This window comes from Setaria italica, chromosome IX, assembly GCF_000263155.2.
Source record: "Setaria italica strain Yugu1 chromosome IX, Setaria_italica_v2.0, whole genome shotgun sequence".
Lineage (NCBI taxonomy): Eukaryota > Viridiplantae > Streptophyta > Magnoliopsida > Poales > Poaceae > Setaria > Setaria italica.
In genome coordinates, this window is record NC_028458.1 from 9184756 (window position 1) to 9200913 (window position 16158).

A 16158-nucleotide genomic window follows, 5' to 3' on the forward strand; every position below is an offset into this window, starting at 1 on the left:
CCCTGTGAAGTGACGTTCCAAGCCTCGCGCTACGCTGCTGATGCTCTTAACAATTCCTTTACAGACTCTCATGCCTGTTTGGTTTGAGTTACTTATGCATAAGCACTTAAAATAAGCAAATAAGTTGCTTATGGAACCAATCACTTTTGCTTATGAGGTTGCTTATTATAAGCAAATAAGCAACTCTTGGATTGCTTATGGTTGCTTATGGGGAGTAAAAGGTGCACTTTACACCTCCTAACCTCATTCAATGCACCCTACCCTCCTCTCTCTCCCCCCTCTCCCGTCACCAAGCACCACTCCCCTACCTCTGCGCCGCCGGCCTCCGCGCCACCCGCCGCCGCTCCCGCCCGCCGCCGCCCGCCTCCGCGCCGCCCGCCCGCCTCCCGGCCTCCGCGCCACCCGCCGCTGCTCCCGCCCGCTGCCACCGCTGCGCCGCCTGTCGCCGCCCGCCTCCCCGCCTCCGCACCGCCCGCCTCCGCGCCGCCCACCTCCACGCTGCCCGCTGCCGCTGCGCCGCCCGCCGCCGCCCGCCTCCGCGCCGCCCGCCGCCCGCCTCCCCGCCTCCCTGCCGCCCGCCGCCGCTCCCGCCCGCCGCCCGCCTCCGCGCCATCCGCCGCCGCTCCCGCCCGCCGCCCGCCTCCGCGCCATCCGCCGCCGCTACCGCCCGCCGCCGTGCTGATCCACCCTGGTTTTGGGGCTCGGAGGCCGGGATCGGGTAGTGCAGGAAGAAGAAGGGTGGGGAGGCAAATTGGAAGGTAGCAATACAAGGGGTAAATATGACAATGTCCATCTCATAAGCAAGGGTATCCAAACAGCTTAGACTAAAAATAAGCAACTCCAAATAAGCACATTTAAGCAACTTTAAGTTGCTTATAATAAGCAACTCAAACCAAACAGACCCTGAGTCTTCAGTGCAGTAGTGACGCGGAGACATATACGGACACTGTACTGCACCTGCACGCCAAACTGAGGCGAGTAAAATGAGTTTGCGTCTCTAGCTTTGTTTGGAGTATGTGTGTGTGCACATGATTCATGCATCTGTTTATATATTGTCATTTTGCGGTAAGCTTCGTGCATCCAAACATACAGCAACGTGCACCAACACCTACAATGCTAGATTGCAGTGTTGAAGAGTAGGAGTACTGTACGAGTGAGAGATCCGTCCGGTCCGTGCCGAGACGAAACAGTCCAAGTTGTCTCCAATGGATCGAAGTGAATGATGGTGCGCTCTAGAGCTGGATGACTACCTATGTGTTATGGTGGTATTAGTTTTACGTACCGACACAAGAAGTATCTCTAAATATAAATGAAAAATTCCAACAAAAATACGTGGATATGGCTACCTATAGCATTGAACAGCAAACGAAAATGCATTATAAGTAGTCGTGCTCTGCTCGGGCTCTCAGCCTCTCACTCACCATCATATTCTCGCGGTGCAGCGTTCCTCGATTGCACACGCCTCGCTCGCTTGTGCCGTGGTGGCATGGCGTCCAGCGTCGGGAAGAAGCGCGGCGTGCCGGCGTTGGGGCGGTGGCTCATGGTGGTCGGCACCGTCCGCCTCGCCTTCACCTGGTCCTGCTCGTTCGGCTCTGCGGCGCTATGCTCCGCCACCTTCTCCTAAGCTTCGAGTATGTACAACCACTACTGGAAAATTGAGCATTCGTTCAACGCGTTAGTACTGGACGCGTTGCACTGGCTGAGGCTCCAAACCGGTACTATAGGGGCTCCGGTGGTACTGAGTGACGACCGGAACTAAATACTAAATGTGAGAATGCCATTTAGTACCGGCTGGTAGCTTTAACCGGTACTAAATGGCTAGCCGGTACTAAATGAAACCATTTAGTACCGGTTGAAACTACCAGCCGGTACTAATGTCAACCATTTGCTCTATATAAAATGAGCTGCTTTCTTAGCTTCCTCCCCAAGCAAGCTCAACCATTTGCTCGGGCTTCGTTTTTCTTCACTCGACCAGCTTCTTCACTAGACCGGTTAGCAACTTCATTCTCCCTCCTCTGGTGTCTGGGATAAATCCGCAGTACCCGAAAAGAAGGAAGAAGTCGGACTCCTACAAGGATTCCCCTATAATCCTACTAGGACTCGTCCCATGTAATCCTACTAGGACTTCTTCTTATAACCGACTAGTTATCTCACCCCCCTAAAGTATATAAATGAGGCAAGGGTATCTAGATCGGTAGAACCATCATTAATAACCAACAACTAGGCTACTCAACACCCAAGCGCAGGGCGCAATACACAACACCTCAAACAGGACGTAGGGTATTATGCTACTCTGACGACCCGAACCTGTATAAATTCACGTCTTATGTCCTTACTTTTACCTTCAAGTTTCAGATCTGGTGACTCCCACCAATCAATCTTTTACTTGGGTACTTCCTAGGTATCGGCAACTGGCACGTCAGGTAGGAGTGATCTTCGATATTATCGGGCGAGCTTGAAGGACTTTCGATTCGGAGCAGAGTCGAGAAGTTTAGAAAAACAGTCGGATCATGGCCAATTCCATCGGCGGAAGATGCCAACTCCTTTCAAGTTGATTCTGACAAGTTTCAGACGGCAACTTCGAACCGAAACCATACAGCATCCGGCGTATCACCCAGCGTGTGAATATTTTGAAAACAGAGACGCGTTGCGTATTCAAGTCGAAGACGTCGAGTCGGTATCCGAAGCAGAAGAGGACTGCTCAAGATGGCCACCCGCCGCTGCCGATGATAGATAGCAACCAGATGCATGCATCCCGTCTGAACCAAAGTCAAGTCTTCTCTGATGTGCAAGTCCGATACGGAGGAATATCGCGCTGCTGCTGTCCGATCAGCAGTAGAGAGAGAAAACATACAGTAGAGAGAGAAAACATGCAAACGGAGTAATGATTACCTTTTGAGAATTGTCTTCTCCTGTGAGAAGCAATTGGACAAGGATCCTGGTACGCGCACATGAAGGCGAACACACGAGCAAGCGCTAGACGAGAATCGATTTGCTTATTCTAATCTGAAGCGGGTCAAGGCAAGCTCCACGCGTTCTCTGCATCACAAGGGAAGGTTTTTGCCTCTTCGCTGGATCAATTTAGAGGATACGCTCGTCCTCCTCCTTCATTCTTAGTTTAGGACAGTGGAAACTCTTTTTCTTTTATTTTATTTTAGGAATTTTGGGAACATTTCAACAAAGGAGATTTTTTACGGGTCAAACAAGACCTAAGACTTAATCTAAAAGAAATTATTAGATTAAATCTATTTGCATTAAAAAAAGATTGCATTAAAAAAACTGATCAAAAAAGGGCGAGCGAAATAAGTGATCGAAAAACTTTCTTCTTTGTTCATCCTATCTATAAGAGGAGAGCATATGAAAAATGTAACCTATTCTTTCATTTTTTTAGCTCACAGGCCATTCGCTGGGAGTTTCGGACTTAATACCGATATTTTAGCAACAAATCTAATAAATCTAACTGTAGTGGTTGGTGTATTGATTTTGTTTTAGAAAGGGAGTGTGTGCGAGTTGTCTATTTCAAGAATAGATTGGATTTATCCGGCCGCACTTTAGAATATTTTTTAGTATTTTTTTGATAAATAAGAAAAGGTGCACGATCTCGACGAATTACTTCTGAATAACTTTAGAAATCATATGGAAGAACCATAGCATTTCGCGACTCATTGGTAAATTTACTTTGATTCTCTATAGACCAATAATGTGAGACCATTGACACGGTTAAAGCTAAACTGCTTGAAGTCCGGGCAAAAGGGGATACTCTTTCTACAACTACATTAGTCTCGAAATGCTTTAAACGGGAAATAGCTAGTGTGGAATTTATCTGATATAGAACACTCATATCGATAAAATAGTTTGAACTATTTACTAGAAGGGCATCCAGCCCTTTTTCCAATGCCGAATCGACGACATATGTATAAAAGAGAAAGTTTTTGGATTTGAAGAAAAAATAAAAGGAATTGTATCAATTTAGATTTTCCATTTATTTAGTTTTTTTTCTTAATGAAATTGAAATTATTAACTAACAGAGCAAACACAAATAAAGAAATAACTTTGCTGACCATGATATATTTTTATCTAGTTGGAAGAATCCTCTTATCTTAATATTCATCTAGTCTTATATATGTTTGGGTATATAGAAATACAAACAGAAAACAGAGGATAGGCTCATTACATAAAAAAAAATATGGAAATAGCCGTAATACATAGCAAAAGAGAAAAAAAGGAGCGGGAGAGCCAAATGAATCGAAAGATTCATGTTTGGTTCGGGAAGAGATCATAAAAATTGTAAACTTAATAGCAAGATAATCTACTTTCCTTAAAAGATTTATTAGATAATAAAAAATAGAGGATCTTAAGTACTATTCGAAATTCGGAAGAATTGCATAGAGGGACCCTTGAACAACTCGAAAAAGCTCGGATTCGATTACAGAAAGTCGAACTAGAAGCAGATGAGTATCGAATGAATGGATACTCTGAAATAGAATGAGAAAAGGCAAATTTGATTAATGCTACTTCTATTAGTTTGGAACAATTAGAAAAGTCTAAAAACGAAACCCTTTATTTTGAAAAACAAAGGGCGATGAATCAGGTTCGACAACGGGTTTTCCAACAAGCCGTACAAGGAGCTCTAGGAACTTTGAATAGTTGTTTGAATACCGAGTTACATTTCCGTACGATCCGTGCTAATATTGGCATTCTCGGGGCCATAGAATGGAAGAGATAATGAAATTTATTAGGTTTTGAACTTCTACTTTCTTTTAGAATTTAGGCATTATTTTCCCCTTGCTTTCAAAAAAAAGATTCAAGAAACACTAATGGCAACCCTTCGAGTCGACGAAATTAATAAAATTCTCTGCAAACGTATTGAACAATTTAATAGGAAAGTAGGGATTGAGAATATCGGTCGCGTAGTTCAAGTGGGGGATGGGATTGCTCATATTATAGGTCTTGGTGAAATAATGTCAGGTGAATTAGTCAAATTTGTGGAAGGGACAAGAGGTATTGCTCTGAATTTGGAATCCAAAAATGTTGGAATTGTATTAATGGGCGATGGGTTGATGATACAAGAGGGAAGTTTTGTAAAAGCAACAGGAAGAATTGCTCAGATATCCGTGAGCGAGGCTTACTTGGGTCGTGTTATAAATGCTCTCGCTAAACCTATTGATGGGAGAGGCGAAATTGTCCCTTCGGAATCTCGCTTAATTGAATCTCCTGCTCTAGGTATAATTTCTATGCGTTCCGTATATGAACCCCTTCAAACAGGGCTTATTGCTATCGATTCGATGATCCCCATAGGGCGCGGTCAGCGAGAGTTAATTATTGGGGACAGACAGACTGGCAAAACAGCACTAGCCACTTCGCTTCTCTTAGGACCCGGAGATTTCTTGGTTCATCATGCTATTGCTCTAGGTTTGCATACAACTACATTGATTTTAGTAAAGGGTGCTTTAGATGCACGCGGTTCCAAATTAATGCCGGATAAAAAGGATTTCGGATATAGTTTTCCTTGCGACGGCCCAGGGCACGGTGGTACTTGTGATATTTCTGCTTGGGACGCGTTTTATTTGGCAGTTTTCTGGATGTTAAATACAGTTGGATGGGTTACTTTTTATTGGCATTGGAAACACATCACATTATGGCAGGGCAACATTTCACAATTTAATGAATCCTCCACTTATTTGATGGGATGGTTAAGAGATTACCTATGGTTAAACTCTTCACAACTTATCAATGGATATAATCCTTTTGGGATGAATAGTTTATCAGTATGGGCTTGGATGTTCTTATTTGGACATCTTGTTTGGGCAACTGGATTTATGTTCTTAATTTCCTAGCGTGGATATTGGTAGGAATTAATTGAGACTTTAGCATGGGCCCATGAACGCACACCTTTGGCTAATTTAATTCGCTGGAGAGATAAGCCCGTGGCTCTTTCCATTGTGCAACCAAGATTGGTTGGATTAGCCCACTTTTCTGTGGGTTATATATTCACTTATGCAGCTTTCTTGATTGCCTTAACATCAGGCAAGTTTGGTTAATTTAGTTTTTTTTTGTTTTTTTGTACTGTATCAGAACCTAGTTCATTACTCTTGATGGAGAGGGAGGATCTGCCTTTTTAGATTTTTTTCTATTTATTTTTCCATCTAGGATTAGAACCATATACTTGGTAATAATAGGAACGGCACATTATGGCAAAAAAAAAGTTTGATTTAGAGGGAGAAGAAGCAGCAGAAATTAGAAAAAAGATATCATTTGATTCGTGGATCCTCAAAAAAAGGATAAGAAGCAAAGTTTCCCCTTTGAGTTTGAGCGAAAAAAATGCAAGAAAAATTGCAATCCCTACCACGTAATAGTGCATCTACACCCCTTCATCGATGTTGTTTTTTAACCGGAAGACCTAGAGCTAACTATCGAGACTTTGGGCTATCCAGACACATACTTCGAGAAATGGTTTATGCATGTTTGTTACCGAGTGCAACAAGATCCAGTTGGTAAGGATAAAATACCCTTTCATATTTGTATGGTATTCTCGAATTGATGATCGTAGAAGAGCCCTTTTTACCATTCTGTATAAATGGACTATTCTATTTATATAGATATGGTAGAGGGGCGTATCCGATCCCCTTTTATCCACAAGTTCCCCGCTCTTTAGTTTAAGAAGGTAGAGCAGTTTGGTAGTTCACAAAGCTCATAACCTTAGGGTTACGGGTTCGATACTCACTACCCGCTCCATATTCCTTCTTTATGATATATGTACCATCCATTTGTATATGGTATATGGATTTTTTTTCTTTCCTAAAAGAGTTTCGGTCTAACAGTTTTTTATTTTTTCTCTTGTTCCGAGAAAAAAAGTAAAAGAAAGAAAAAAATACGAAAGAAAAGCATCCATTGTCTAATGGATAGGACAGAGGTCTTCTAAACCTTTGGTAGTTTCAAATTCTATTGGACACAATCTTTTTTCTATCTATTCTTTAAATAACTATACTAAAAACTAAGAAAACTTTTTTGCATGATTCAAATGAAAAATCTTTCTCAATGATTCCTCTTCTACTAACACGAGTTCTACTAATAAGAGTAGACATGCTATATTTATGTTTGTTCCTGAAGGGAAAACCGTTCAAGCTGTTCCTGAATAGCTTCCTTCAAAAGGGTTTCTGCTTGCTCGGTGAATGTCTTGCTAGAAGATATAATTTCTTGGAATTGAGGTTTAGTATCTTTTAGGTGCTTACGTAACTCATCCAGAAATTTCTTTACCTGTTCAATTTCTAACGAATCAAGATATCCTCTCGTTCCGGTATAAATGGTAGCTACTTGCTCTTCCACTGGGAGAGGGTTTGATTGGGTTTGTCTAAGCAATTCTCGTAATCATCGACCCCTTGCCAATTGATTCTGACATGTTTTATTGAGAGCAGAGGCGAATTGTGCAAAGGCTTGTAACTCCGCGAATTGAGCTAATTCCAATTTTGATTTGCCAGCTACTTGTTTCAGGGCTTTAATTTGAGCTGCGGATCCTACTCTCTGGAAACGAAAATACCCACATTAATAGCAGGTCGAATTCCGACATTGAATAGATCCGCGGATAAGAATATTTGTCCATCTGCAATTGAGATTACATTAGTAGGAATATAGGCGGAAACGTCTCCACTATTGGTAAAGCGGTCATACTCCCTTCGCCTAAAAGAGAATTTAATTTAGCAGCTCTTTCTAAAAGGTGTGAATACATATAAAAAACATCCCCTGGATAAGCTAAGGGGTCTTCTTAATAGAAGGGACATTTGGCGATAAGCTTCTGCCTGTTTGGAGAGATCATCATAAATTATTAAAGTATGCCATTCGCGGTACATAAAATACTCAGCCAGGGCTGCCCCCGTATAAGGAGCGAGATATTGTAATGTAGCGGGTGAATCTGCCATTTCAGCTACAACAATAGTGTACTCCATAGCCCCCTCTTCATGGAAAGTAGTTACTACTTGAGCCACGGAGGATGCTCTTTGACCGATAGCTACATAAACACAAATTGCATCTTGCCCTTTTAGATTGAGAATTGTATCTGTGGCTACTGCTATTTTGCCAGTCTATCTATCCCCAATAATTAACTCTCGCTGACCACACCCTATGGGGATCATCGAATCGATAGCAATAAGCCCTGTTTGAAGGGGTTCATATACGGAACACATAGAAATTATACCCAGAGTAGGAGATTCAATTAAGCGAGATTCCGAAGCGACAATTTCGCCTCTCCCATCAATAGGTTTAGCGAGAGCATTTATAACATGACCCAAGTAAGCCTCGCTCATGGGTATCTGAGCAATTCTTCCTGTTGCTTTTACAAAACTTCATTCTTTTATCATCAACCCATCACCCATTAATACAATTCCAATATTTTTGGATTCCAAATTCAGAGCAATACCTCTCGTCCCGTCCGCAAATTCGACTAATTCACCTGATATTATTTCACCAAGACCTATAATACTAGCAATCCCATCCCCCACTTGAACTACGCGACTGATATTCTTAACCCCTACTTTCCTATTAAATTGTTCAAATTAAATCTATTTGCATTAAAAAAACCGATAAAAAAAGGGCGAGCAAAGTAAGTGATCAAAAAACTTTCTTCTTTTCATCCTATCTATAAGAGGAGAGCATATGAAAAATGTAACCTATTCTTTCGGTTTTTTTTAGCTCACAGGCCATTCGCTGGGAGTTTTGGGCTTAATACCGATATTTTAGCAACAAATCTAATAAATCTAACTGTAGTTGTTGGTGTATTGATTTTTTTTTTTGAAAGGGAGTGTGTGCGAGTTGTCTCATCCGAAGCGGATCATGGCAAGGTCCACGCGTTCTCTGCGTCACAAAGGAATGTTTTTGCCTCTTCACTAGATGTACACGTTACGTACCAAGGAAGGCTTCAAGATTTTTGCAAAAAGAACATAGAAGATGTACACGAGGAGAGCCACATCGACTCGCCGACGACTACTCTTATCAACTACTTTGACGAGGCGGCTCCCCGTCGACTACTTTGACTACGCCGTGACGCCTTATCGACGACAATTTTGACTACTCTTCTCGACTACTTCGACGTGCGACGACTACAACTTCATGAGGGCACTCGACGACCCGCCGACGTCTACTTCGACTACTCTTCTCAAACTACTCCGATGGACGTCAACCTCGACTACATCAACATCCGGCCGCATCGACTCATCAGCCACTACGTCGACTACTCGTCGGCGACTACTTGGACTACTCTTCTTGATTTCTTTGACGAGTGACTCACCGACGACTACTCCGACTACATCATGATGCTCACCGATGACTACTCCGACTACATCATGATGCTCGCCGATGACTATCTCGACCACTCATCTCGACTAGAAAACTAGTCGAGGATGGTCTACATCGACAAGATCGATCTACCGACTTTCCGACGACTACTTCAGCCTCGTGAGGGTGCTCAGCAACCCGCCGATGACTACCTCGACTACTCATCTCGACTAGAAAACTAGTCGGGGGTGGGCCTTGATCCGTCAACAACTACTCGGAATCGACTCCGACTAGTCGGCTTCATCAACAACCATCGCAGCTTCATCAACGACCACCACGGCTTCGTCGATAATCGTCCACGAATCAAGCTAAGTCACTTTTCTACTTATTTTCTGGCTTGTTCTCCGCATGCAGGGCAATACGCTGACTACATTTTTATGTACGTCTCTCGACGGGAATTACCCTCCAGAGCTACACTTCGCTGACTACTCGCCAGAGGGCAGCAAACTCCTGAGCGCAATGGTGCTCTCTTTTTGTCGCAATGTTGACTACTTTTATCTTTTCTTAGCCATTGATAATCTCCTTGAATAGAGCACGCCTTAATTCATAAAAGCCTCAGGTGCACCTGTTACGCCTAAGTGCCAGCACATATACACGAGACAAAGATCTCAGCTGTGCAAATGGCAGTGCCCGTACGCGTTTATGAGACAAAGATCTCACACACACAGTGGCTGCGGCTAAACGGAGACTGAGAGCCTAAACATAACAGGCTACCTACTCGAGAGAGATATGGCCAAAAAAAGAGCATGACACATAATATTTTTATTGATCACTGAATAAATTTCAATAAGCACAATATTCTACAAATATGCTACATAATGTACGCATCTTTATTTTCAGATCAGGCTTTAGTGACGACGCTCCAAGACGCTAAGCGTACCTTCAAAGGTACAGACTAGTTCCCAAAGTCAGGGGCTAAGCACCAATTAGTACTCGGACCTACTTCTGGTGGCTCTGCTAGTTCCCAAACTCGGGGGCTTAGCGCCAATTACTGCTCGGGATATCTCCAATGGCTTAGCTAGCTTCCAAGCTTGGGGGCTAAGCGCCAATAACTACTTGACGTGGCTCCTACGGCTCACCTAGCACATAAGCTCGGGGGCTGGACGTCACGAGACTACTCAGATGATGACTTGAGTGAAGATTCAAGATCCTTGAATTGATCAATCAACTCAAGGCTAGGGGGCTGATAAGCTACACCCAAGATTTTTTCAAGCTGAAAGAAGAAGATTCAAGATTTTGACCCTCAGCCTAATTCTACGATTCAACCTAAGGCTCGGGGGGCTACTCCATATGGAGTGCGACTTTTGCCACCCTCCATATATGAAGACTACGATATCAAAATGATCAAGGCTTTGAGCTCACCATAGTCTCATGGCAGATTTGAGAAACTTTGAAGATTCAGCCAGATAAAGTACTTAAAAACTATCAAAACTACTCGGCGAAGATCTTAAAACTACTCGAAGACTACTGCATTTGACTATGAAGCGCTCGGGGGCTTGTCGGGGATAGATTCCCAATACCCGAAAAGAAGAAAGAAGTCGGACTCCTGCTAGGATCCCTTGTAATCATACTAGGACTCATCCCATGTAATCGTACTAGGACTCCTCCTTGTAACCGACTAGTTATCCCGCCCCCTGAAGTATATAAAGGAGGGCAGGGGTACCTAGGTCGGCAGAATCATCATCAATAGCCAACAACTACGCTACTCAACACCCAAGGCGCAATACACAACACCCCAAACAGGACGTAGGGTATTACGCTACTCTAGCAGCCCGAACCTGTATAAATTCATGTCTTGTGTCCTCGTTTTTACCTTCAAGTTCCAAATTCGGCGACTCTCCACCAACCAATCTATTACCTCAGGTACCTTCAGCTAGTTTTATGTTACAAATGGAGTACTTGTTGCTTTATTAGAGTGAGGAGAATGGAAAGTTTTTTAGAATGAGTTTTATGTTACAAATAGAGTACTTGTTGATCTTTTAGAATGAGAAAAATGGAGAGTTTTTTAGAGTGAGGTGAATGGGGAGTTTTTTAGAATGATTTTTATGTAGGGATGGCAATGGGGTGGGTCGGATTGGGTGGAGCTTCCGCGGAACCATCCCCAAAACCCAAGAATGAAACCCGCCCCGAACCCGAACCCCATTTCGAGTGAAATTGTCCACCCGTCCCCGAAACCCGCGAGTGCCCGAAACCCAACGGGGCACTCAAAACCCGAGCAACAGTGATATCAATACATCAATACCACGGACGAGGAGGCGAGGGGCGGCCGGCGGCGCGGGCGAGGGGGCGATAGGCGTGGGTGGCCGGTGGTGCGCGCCGCTCGTGGGAGACAAGGCAAGGGGGCCGAGGGGCACGGGCGGCCGGCGCCTGGCGACACTCACGGGCAACTTGTGGGGTGAGGCGGCGAGGGGCGCAGGCGGCCGACGCCCGGTGGTGGAGGTGGACTGGGAGAAGGGGCGTTCGATGATGGGGATTTGGGGTTGGGGGTGCGGCCTACCACGTGCGGCGACTGGCTCTATGTCCATTTTTCACATAATACGATGCAGATGGATTGGCAATGGATGTAACACCTCCACTCCTCCAATACCAGAGAATAGAAGAACTTCGAGTCCACAAACTTTGGCTGAACATCATAAAAGAATCTTGAAATAGTTTTCCAAACATCTTTTGGAGCTAGATTTTCATAATATAAGTATGGTGGCCAATAGCTGGTTCAGGCATAGATTTGTTCATTGACCTTGACCCATCGGCTTATGGTTTTGGATTGCCAAAATAGGCCATGCTCAGTGAACAGGTCTTTTGCATGGACATGCTATTGGGCCACCATACTTCTATTATGAAAATGTCGCACTTGCTCCAAAATACGTTTGGACAATTATTTCAAGATTCCTTTATGATATTCAGCCAGAGTAGGTGGACTCGTAGACCTCATGTTGTACCATTATATTTAGGATTGGTGTATCTTTTTGTCTCCCAAATTAACAGTCATGATGTGGATGATCCTATGTTCTAAATATCTCATTTATGTAACACTTAATATATGCGCTAGATTATGTCGATAGGTTCTTAGGAATTGACATTATCGATATAAATCGTAGTTTGTATGTTGCGATGATTAACGGTCACAATGTGGAGGATCCTAGGTTCTAAGTATCTCATTTATGTAAGATTTAATATGTAATGTACTCTAGTTAATATTTGTGATGAATTTTTATCTCTACTATTTCATAATTATACATATATACATATATACATGTGACAACCTTATTGAAACATTTTATTAGGATTAAAATAGTGTGCACAGGAAAGAAAACTGCTGGAGGCGGACAGTTTTAGCTCCCACCAATTTGGCAACTTTAGTAACAGTTGGAAGCATGTCTGGTACTAAATGGAGGAATTTAGTACCGAGCAAAGGCTGGAACCGGTACTAAATGCCCCTAATTTCAGATCCTGCCATTTAGCAACTTGTACCGGTTGGGAGCCCTACCCAGTACTAATTAGAGGAATTTAGTACCGAGCTAGCACCGGTTCTAAAGTATCCCACCTACAAATACTTCGTCTTCTCCAAACACTTAGCAGTTTCCAAAAATTAGAAGTTCCTCCCTCTGCATCGCGCCGGCCCTGTCACCGTCACCCTCGCCCACCGCCGCCACCCCGTCCCCATCGCTTTCGCCATCGCTGTCGCCCACCGCCGCCGCGCCGGTCATGTCCCCATCCCCGTCTCCATCACCGTTGCTGCCGACTCATCCCATCCCCATCTCCATCACCATCTCCTGTCGCCCCATCCCCGGCTCTGTCACCGTCGGCCCGTCCCCGGCTCCGTTGCCCGTCACCCCATCCCCGACTACCGCTACCCCATCCCTAGTCGTCGTCCCCGTTGTCCCGCCTCTCTCTCGGGTCGCCGCCGCGCCTCTCCCTCCCCCATCTCCCCCGCGTGCCCTCCCCGATTAGGTTTTCTTTTTTTCGATAATTTTGATTTTGATGCATTAAAATGATTTTGCTACCTGTATTGGATTAAAATGGCTATGATTTTGCTTGAATTGGATACCAATTTGTATTGGATGCTAAGTAATTAGTTTTTTATACAATTATGACATAAGGCTATATCTCTTTGAGGACATGTAGATATTCACGGGTAGCATTGTGATAGAATTGTGGATGGCTATGAAATGATGGTCTAGATTTATTTCAATGTATATGATGTGCGTATATGAAAATGCATTATTGGTAGCAAACTTGACTGGTTAAGAAAAAATAGTGGCAAATTACCTAATCACAATTTTATTTGGATAGTTTGGGCTAACTATGGCAAGTGGAAGTTCTTCTCGCCATGGTGGTGGTGGCCGTGGAGGTGGCCGTCGTGGTGGCGGTGGCTGTGGACACTACATTTTTGAGGAGCCACTGTTGGCTCGTCCTCAAAGAATTCACTTCCCTAATCGCGTCATTAACTTGCCAAAAAACGATCGAAGCAGCGGAACAATTCCAAATATAGTAATATTTTTTTTCTTCTTATACATTAATAATTTCTAAATTTACTTACATACAATGTAGTTTATCGACAATATTAGATAGCTGAAAGATGTTGTCGAAGCTCTAGGTGGTACTTCTCCTTTAGTGCAATTCGAGATTGTTGGTCCATGGAATTTTAAAAGAGTACATGTTCAAGAAACACAGGCCAACCGGATGAGAGTACCAGGACACCCATCCCAATGGTTTCAATTACCGGCATGGGGTCAATTAGCACCAAGTAGAGTAACTTTTGAAATGACCGTCATGGAGGCTTGCCTACAACAACTTAAGGATCATGGGTACTCTATGCCAGACTTCTCATATTTTCGAATAAAGGCGCTCGAGGAGAGAGAAAGCAATGTGACTAGGACTACTAAGAGACTTTATTAGCTGAAACAACATGACATGGTATCCTTTTATCTTTAATTATGTTACATCTTTTAAATTTCATCACGTTATTCTCTTCTTTTAGGATGTCTTTGGTCAAACCTTGGCGGTAATGAGCTTTCATGCGATTCTGGCTCAAGTTTTGGATGTGTTGAATTATAGTTACACCGATGGAAACTCAATACGCACCAGAGATTTCAAGCTACAGGCTCATCTCACTACAGGCCATTTCAGTTGACGTCATCTCCATTGTTCAAGATTTATGGTAGTGCATGTGACCGTCCTTGTGAAGCGCTAGAGAGTACACTAATTCATGCTCTAGCTTATATTGATGAAGTTCTAACCTTTACGATTGGAGACTTAAGCTATGTGGCATATCTAAATAAGCAAAGCGAATTATTAAATATGTAGCATGCATGGATGTATTCCTACCGTACCCTTTTCTCATGGATTTCAACTTTATTCTCTCTAAGATCTTAAGTATTGATATACGAACTATTGAGTGTTAATGATTTGAATGGGTTGATACTTATAATACTTGAATTTGAATGTGTTGATATTAACGTAATATTATTAGTAAAAGCTCCGTCGGATACAAATACGAATTAAAACAAAAGGGTAAAAAAAGAAAAGGAATAAAAACTAACCGGTACTAAACTGCCGTATGCAACAGCGCGACGTGGCTCGCAGTTTAGTATCAGTTGGTGTTACTAAATGATGTATTTTATCGGTTAGGCTGCATTTAGTACCGATCGAGCGATATCGGTCCGGCACCCGGTACTAAAGGATGTTACCGACCGGTACTTGAACGCATTCCATTCTCCAAGTTTAGTTTTACTGACCGATCTGCTTGAACCCTATTAACCGGCCGAGCTTCATCAGTGACCGGATTGCATGAGCGCACGGTCGGGACGTGGACGCTGCTGTCGTCCACGCTCTGCTTCCTGTGCGCTCTCGACCTCGGCAGCAGGCCGCTCTACGCCGCCACGTTCCTGTCCTTCTTCTACGGCTTGATCTACCTGGCCGCCGAGTGCCTGGTGTACCACACCATCAGTCCGGCAAGCCTCGCCCCGTTCACCTTCATCGCAGGTAGTACAACAACAGCCGATCCTCTGTTTTATTATTTCTCTCCTGTAGGGACTGACAACAGCATATAAATCGATTTCATCTTTTCTTACCAGAGATAAAATAATCTTGGTACACTACACCAAAATTCAAAGACACACTCCTTCAGTTAATATGTAAGTAGGGAAAAACAATCTTAGCTTTTGTTACCACCACCTGTGTATAAAAAGAAGGGATCAAATCAGGGCACACCACGTCAATCTTATATAAACGAGGGAGTAGCAGCAGTACACACAATGTTCATGCACAAGTGAATAACCATATCAGCAAATGCAAATTTCACGTGCAAAACGAAAAGAGAAATGACTAAGGCTCCAGTGCTTATTGTATTTATACTGGGACGGTGGGACCAGTGCTAAATCTTCTTCTGGCTACCGTGGCGCGCAACACCATGGTCTCGACAGTGAGTCCTGGCCCGAGCCCTACCATGACTCCCATCTCGTCCTCCTCTTGCTGGCGTCGGAGCTCATCGAGCACGAAGATCACCGACGGCCCGGACATGTTCCCGTACTCCCTCAGCAAAAATAGTCAGACCTGAGCTGACAACCTACCTGACGCCTATTATCATGAGCTGGCAACCTATTATCATGAGCTGATAACCTACCTGACGCCTATTATCATGAGCTGATAACCTACCTGACCCCTATTATCATGAGCTGGCAACCTATTATCATGAGCTGACAACCTCTGTCACATCGGATGTCTGGATAGGAGTATTAAATATAGTCTAATTACAAAACTAATGGCACAAATGGAGTCTAATTCGCGAGACGAATCTATTAAGTCTAATTATTCCATGATTTGACAATG

The 16158-nt window shown here is 43.6% G+C and overlaps 1 pseudogene; it reads left to right on the forward strand.

The window, feature by feature from the left end:
• The first annotated feature begins 1430 nt into the window (after positions 1-1430).
• LOC101759884 lies at positions 1431-15415 on the forward strand (annotated as a pseudogene).
• The last annotated feature ends 743 nt before the right edge of the window (positions 15416-16158 follow it).